The sequence below is a fragment of the Eurosta solidaginis genome, chromosome 3 (genome assembly GCF_040869045.1).
Source record: "Eurosta solidaginis isolate ZX-2024a chromosome 3, ASM4086904v1, whole genome shotgun sequence".
Taxonomy (NCBI): domain Eukaryota; kingdom Metazoa; phylum Arthropoda; class Insecta; order Diptera; family Tephritidae; genus Eurosta; species Eurosta solidaginis.
The window spans coordinates 78,847,870-78,855,425 of NC_090321.1; positions in this window are offsets into that span (position 1 = coordinate 78,847,870).

Consider the following 7,556-nt stretch of genomic DNA (forward strand, 5'->3'; position numbering starts at 1 on the left):
ATAGTATTGAAAAATTACGCTACAAACCAAGGTTACTTACAAAATATGTCGACGACCTCTTCGCCATAGTACGTGAGAATGAGGTACAAAATACACTGGACACACTTAACAATTTTGATAAGAGTATACAATTTACTTTAGAAATAGAAAATGATGGAACATTACATTATCTGGACTCCGAAATAAATAGACGTGGAAATCAACTTAAATTAAAGTGGCATAAAAAACCCACAGCTTCAGGACGAATAATAAATTTTAATTCAAAGCATCCTAAATCTATGATTTTAATACAGCAATGGGCTGTATACATAGAATGCTGCACATCTCGGACGAAGTACACCACGATCAAATAAAGAAAGAAATATTCACAATATTAAGAAATAACGATTTTCCGAAATACACAATTAAAAAATTAATAAAAAAAAGCTAAACTTCCAAAAAACATTCAAAACCCCTAGAAACCCTTTATTTTTAAGTCGCTGGCTTATGTACCACAACTGTCGGACCGTCTGGCCAAGTCTGACTGTTATAACAAAGAAAACGTAAAAATAGCACATAAGCCCTCTAACACATTAAAAAGTACTTTCAATAAAACCAAATCGAATATATCAAATATGGACAAAAGCAACGTTGTATACAAAATTCCCTGTAAAGGCAATGTTGGGGAAACTTGCAATAACATTTATGTCGGTACAACCAAGTCAAAATTAAAAACTAGATTATCACAACACAAATCGGATTTAAAACAATGCCATCAACTAAATAATCACAAAACTGCACTCATGGCCCACTGTGCAACTAGCGGCCACACACCCAACTTTGACGAGACCAAAATACTACAACAAGAACAACACTATAATAAACGATTTACTCTTGAAATGTTACATATTATCAACGTACCGACAAAGATACGACTCAACTATAAGAGTGATGTGGACCATTCCGCTCATATTTACAAACACCTGCTAAGTAAAAGGCAGTACCATACTCCACGTCTCACAGAGCAAACGTGTTAAGAAAAGTATGTAAATATGTTAAATGTTTGATATGTATATTTGTTAATTGTTGTTATTATGTTTTTATTAGCTCTGTAACCTTGAAGACGATTGCCGTAGAGCAATCGAAATATATCGGTCTATTGAAAAAAGAAACAATTGTGTTTAATTTATAAAACACGGACCTCGAGCCAGCAAAACAGGACAATTAGCATTCCAATTTACTTATTTGAATTTGAATTTTAATTTATTTTATTAATTAATTCTTTTTTTTTGTTTTTTTGAGTGAAGCATAATTGACTTAAAATTTCAAAGTTCCTTTTAATTAAACTAGTTCTACAGTGAGGAAAGAGAAAAAAAATTCCCTAAGCAAAAACAAAGGTACTTAACATACGTAAAACTCGTTGCGAATCTTGGTGCTAGTCGTACTGCTAATCGTGTCCTGCTGGTTTGCTATTAGTCTTTTAGTTGGTTTCCGGCCGTCATTTAGATATTCTATTTATTCCACTTCACTTATGCGTTTGCTGCCAGTCAAATTTATTGTTCAATTTTCCGTTCTGTGATCTTTATTCCACCCTTTTTATGCGTGGTAATTGCGGTTTGCCGATTGCTATGAGGTATGCCTTTGCTCTATTTTATTGTTTCCTTTTGCCTTGGTTTGTTTTTAAGCTTCAAATCGGTTGCCTTCAAGTTGACGTATTGCCTCTGTCTTCCATATCGGTCTGGTGTGTGAAGGAAGGTCACTTTTCGGAGTTGTTTCAGTTATTCGTGCTGCAACAGCAGTTGGAATCCTTTGTATTTGCTTATTTTATTATTTCAGGATCCTTCAGCGTATTTTAAAATTCAATTTTTCCTTGGCAGGATCTCCCTCCAGCTAGATTTTTAGCAGTTTTGCCAATTTCCAATCTAGCCTGGCAGGATCGCCATGTAATAAATTTACCGTATATTAATACAAAAGAGATTTTGTGGGCGCTTATGTTCAGCGCTAAAATCAGATTATTCCTTTTATGGATAAAATTCTTTCCTATTTATACAAAAGTTCTTAACCTATACATATATACATACTTACATTAATATTTACATGCTAAAGGTGCATGACTCAATAGTGAGGAATGGTTTATCAGCAAATTATTATATTGACCTACATAATGTCAATATGATTCCCGCTTGAGCAGTTTGGTATGACGCATCAATATATTGGGCGACTTGGGAAATGCGAATGAACTCATGGTGGTTATCTGGGTCAATTAGATGTAAACGTTTGTTTGTAAGTATATTTGTAACATTAAGCGTGTTTGAAGTGAGGTGAGTTCCACGCAATAGTACAGCTCGTCCCCTGATCATTTTGGTATACTTATTGGTGGGTCTAATGGAAACATATAGATAAAAAATGGTTTGGAGCCTTGAAAATGAAAAAAATCGATTTCCACCAAAACAAGTCCCAAAAAACAAAAAAAAAAAATTTTTTTAAAACTGTTAATGGGAGCTATGAGACAAATTCGTTTTCATCGGCAGCACTTTTGCACGTTTCTGAAGAAACATTAAAAAAAAATTGCGAAAAAATTTATTTTTTCACCAAAACACTCCTCAAAACCCAAAAGATATATTTTTTTTTTTCAATAAACTGTTATCGCCAAAGTTTTTAGCGGACAATTTTGAGTCGGACAGGGTATACATAAAAATTTTAAAATCAAATGAAAATTTTTAAGTAGGTCATGAAAAAACCTTAAAAATAAAAAAAAAGTCAAAAAACTCGAATTTTGCAGGCTCGAAAATTATTTTTTTGGGTATGCTTAGTGGAACTTTTTTTCCTGAGCCCAAAACCTATCGAAAAATCGATGGCGCGATATGGGTTAACTTTTGTCCATGCAAATCAACCCAGCTTAATGTATATTATATTCAATGAATATATAGTTACGAACTTTAATTTATCTACACACCAGCCTTTACCCGCGGCCCGGCCGGTAGGAAAGAAAATGAAATATATGGGCTATTCACGTTAGCCTGCTTATCAAGTTATCTGTTTAAAAATTTTTTTTCTGTCTAATGTATATTATTTTTGCAATTGAGTAAAAAAAGAACTAAATGGGCTGATAACTTGATAAGATCCCCAAATGATCCCGAAATTATCAAGAAAAAGCCACGAAATGACCCCGACGCTATCGCGGACGGATCCCGAAAACCATCCAGATATGTCCCGATTCTAGACTTATCCAGAGAACCACACAGAAATGATCTCTGAAGAAAAAGTTCCGAAATGACTCTGACGGGCTCCCGGACGGATCTCAATAACCATCCAGAAAATATCCATGGTTTTCGCGATCCGTCGTGGATCCCATCGGAGTCAATTCGGAACTTTTTCTGGAGTATGTCGGGATAATTTAGAAGGGTCCCGAGGGGATCCACGACGGATCGCGAAAACCATACAGAAATGTTTCCGGAAGGGTCCCAAAATGATCCCGAAATAGTCCAGAAATTACCCCGATGGGATCCCGCGCGAATCCAGAATTGATCCTGGAAGGGCCCCAACATTGTCCCGAAAAAGTAACATAAAAATCCTGAAATTACTCCTACGGCATCCCGGACGGATCCAGGAATGATCTCGGAAGGGTCCCCAAATGATCCCAAAATGGACCCGAAATGACCCTGATGGATCCGGCAAAACATCAAGAAATGATGCCGGAAGGGTCCACACATGATACAGAAATAATACAGAAAAAGTCACGAAATGACCCCAAAAGGGTCCCCAAAGGCCCCGAAAAAGACCCCGACGGGATCCCGAAACCATTCAGAAATGATCCCGAATAAGTCCCGAAATATCCCGCCAGGGTTCTCGAGCGGATCCCTAAATGACCCTGACGGGATCCCGGACAGATCCCGAAATACATCCAGAAATAATCTTGGGAGGGTCCCAAAATGATCCCGAAATGGTCTGGGAAAAGTCCATAAATTACCCTGACGGGATCCCGGACGGATGCCGAAAACTATCCTTAAATGATACCGAAAAAGTCTTGAAATGACCCTGACGGGATCCCGTACGGATCCCGAAAACCATCCAGAAATGATGCCGGAAGGGACCCTAAATGATCCCGAAATGACCCCGACGGGATCCCGGACGGATCTCGAAAACCATCTAGAAATGATGCCGGAAGGTACCCCAAATTATCCCGAAATAACCCCGACGGGATCCCGAAAACCATCCAGAAATGATGCCGGAAGGGACCCCAAATGATCCCGAAAAAGTCCCGTAGTGATCCCGGAAACCATAAAGAATTTATCTCTCAAAGGTACCCAAATGATCCCGAAAACACCACGATGGGATGCCGGACGGATCCCGAAACCCATCCAGAAATGATGCCCGAAAGGTTCCCAAATGATCGGGATATAGTCCCGGAATAGTCCCGAAAATGTGCCAAAATAACCCCGACGGGATCCCGAAAATTATACAGAAATGATCCCGGAAGGGTCCCAAAATGATCCCGAAATTACCCCGGCGGGATCCCGGACGGATCCCGAAAACCATCCAGAAATGATGCCGGAAGGGACCCCAAATGATTCCGAAAAAGTCCCGTAGTGATCCTGGAAACCATCAAGAATTTATCTCTCAAAGGTACCCAAATGATCCCGAAAATACCACGAAGGGATGTCGGACGGATTCCGAAACCCATCCAGAAATGATGCCGGAAGGGTCCCCAAATGATCCCGGAATAGTCCCGAAAATGTCCCAAAATAACCCCGACGGGATCCCGGACGGATCCCGGAAACTATACAGAAATGATCCCGGAAGGGTTCAAAATGATCCCGAAATTACTCCGGCGGGATCACGAAAACCATCCAGAAATTATCCCGGAAGAAAAAAATTTCGCCTGTAGCCTATTGTCTCTGTCCCAAATTTCATCAAAATCCGTTCAGTCGCAAAAACGAAAAAATATAATAATTAAATTATAACTGTTCATAGGGGGCGGGGACCCCCCCCCCCCCTTTTCAAAAAAGCTAGTAGATCCTTCTAGACCATTGGCTATATGTGCTCCAAATTTCGTCAAAATCCGTCCAGCCATTCTTGCGTGATTGAGTCACAAAGACATAATAACAATATAATATATTGTGACGAATATTAGCAACACTAAGGGATACTATCATCTCTAAGCCCATACCAAGCAGTGACTTTTATGCACGTCAACAAATCAATCATTATGTCTACCCATATGTCCATACAAGCAGCGAAGAGTAACGCACAAACACATGCATATATCTGAGATACTCCCAAAAGTATGCAATCATTTTTGCAAGTATCACTCACATATACACGCGCATGGGCTATGCGAGAAGCTATAAAATCGTGCATTTGTAGTTATAGCTGAGAAATTTATAGCTTGTAAACGAGAAGTAAATTCTAGAAATAGAAACGCCTAGAAGTATGCAAACGAGAAATCACAAAGTATAAAAGGAGGTAACACTGAGAATCATGATGAGTTTCATTTAAGCACGCTATCTGTCGAGAAGTAGTACTATTGTGAAGTACTTGAATAAAGGCCATTTTGCATTATTGAATAGTGGAGTTATTTATTCAACAGTTTAGTGATTCGAACGTTAGTAGAAGGTTGCAAATAAACGGAATTTGCACTAAATTTCGTGCTTAATCAAAACTGATTCTCGCGCCTCTACTGTTGTCGCCTTTTATACTGTCTGGTTTCCTCGTTGCATACTTCTAGGCTTTTCCATTCCAGAACTTACTAGTTAGTTATCAGCTACAAAATCACCAGCCACAACTACGTTTATAGCTTCTCATATGCGCGTGAGTAATACTTGCACAAATTATTGCCCTCAGACATAATAATTGAATTATTGATGTGCATCAAGTCACTGCTTAGCATCGGGTAGAGATGATAGTATTCCTTAGTGCTGCTAATATTCGTTACAATATATTTGTAGAAAATAAATTATTATATTGACTGCGAGAAATATTACACTTTAAAAATCGGTGAATAGAGGTGTGAAAACTAATGAAAAAATAAGTACAGTTTATTACTTATAGAGATTTATTTAAATATTGCATTAATTGTATGAAATAAATTTCTTTAAATTGCAATACAAATATTTTTTGGTAGTAATTTGATATATTAAAAGAGTTTTATTAACACAATTGGGCTTTCCTGGCCTTAACAGCTGCGAAATTATCTATGATAGTGCCATAATCCAACTGCCTCGCTGTTGGTGCTTCAATACAGAGCATGCCAAGTCCTGTAAGTCATTCGTGAGTTGAACACGATCGATGGAAGTTCTTTATCCTTGCGAGAACACTGAAGGAACGTTCAGCACTAGCTACTGTAACAGGTATGGTGCAAAAAATACGTAGAGCAACACAACTGTTAGGAAAAATTGTAGCTATATTTAGAGCACAGATTCCCTTTGGTTCTGTCAATGCCAGTGGTTCTCTCGCAGGTATTTTTGATTTCGCTTTATTTGGCCCATTCGTTCCATCAAACTGAAGCTAAGTGGCACATCCTGGTTCTTATAGCGCATACTCTTTCTCTGCATATCGATCCTGATGTCATGGTCAACTAAGAAGTCCACTCCTAATATGACTTCATCAACAATCTCCGCCACAATGAATTTGTGTAGAACCATGACCTTTCCAATTAATACCTCACATACCACTTCTCCTTGGACTTGATTATACTCGCCAGTGACCGTACGCAACCTTGCTCCAGGTAACGGTTTTACTCTCCTGTTGACCAAGTCAGATCGGATTAAGGAATGAGATGCGCCCGTATCTACAGTCAGTACACGTTCTTTGTCATCCACATTCCCTCTGACGGTAAGACTGCTCGATTTTCTACCAATTTGCGACACAGATATCAGAGGACATTCAATAGCTGGAGCTAGCTCTCGATCTCTGCATCTTACTCGCTCTTGCTCATCCCCCCCAGCTTTGTTATTAAGACCACCCATGCTGTTGAACCCACTAGGATCAAGATCGCAATGACGTGCAAATTGACCGGGCTTCCCGCATTTGAAGCATTTGATAACTTTTTCACTCCGTTTTGCAATCCTGCACACGGCGTGCTTTGAAAACTGGCTTACACAGAAGCGACGCTGTTTCCTGAATCAGAGCATGTGATACCGTTTCTGCGAATGTGGGTTTGCCATTTATAAAACTCTGGATTTTTACCCTCTCGGTGTACTCCACGGGTGCGTCCGCATTTGCCAACCTTTCAGCATCCGAGGCAAACTCCTTGCAAAGTCTCATTCGCTCTTTGATGACGGTTTTGCAACTCAATTTGGAATCTGTTTTCTATGCTCGCTTCCATAACGTCTCTCGACAGCGGCCTTCAATGCTTCATAGTTGTTTCGCTCGCCTTCGGGAATTGTCTGTAGGATTTCGGCTGCTGGCCCCTTCAATGCTCCGAATAGAGCTGCAACTTTATCTTCAGCATTCCAGTTGTTCACTGCTGCGGTCTTCTCAAACTGTAGCTTGAAGACCTGGAAAAGAACAGAACCGTCAAAGGATGGTGTTTTCACCTTTGGATTGCTTGCTGAAACTGCTGTGCGATTTAGTTG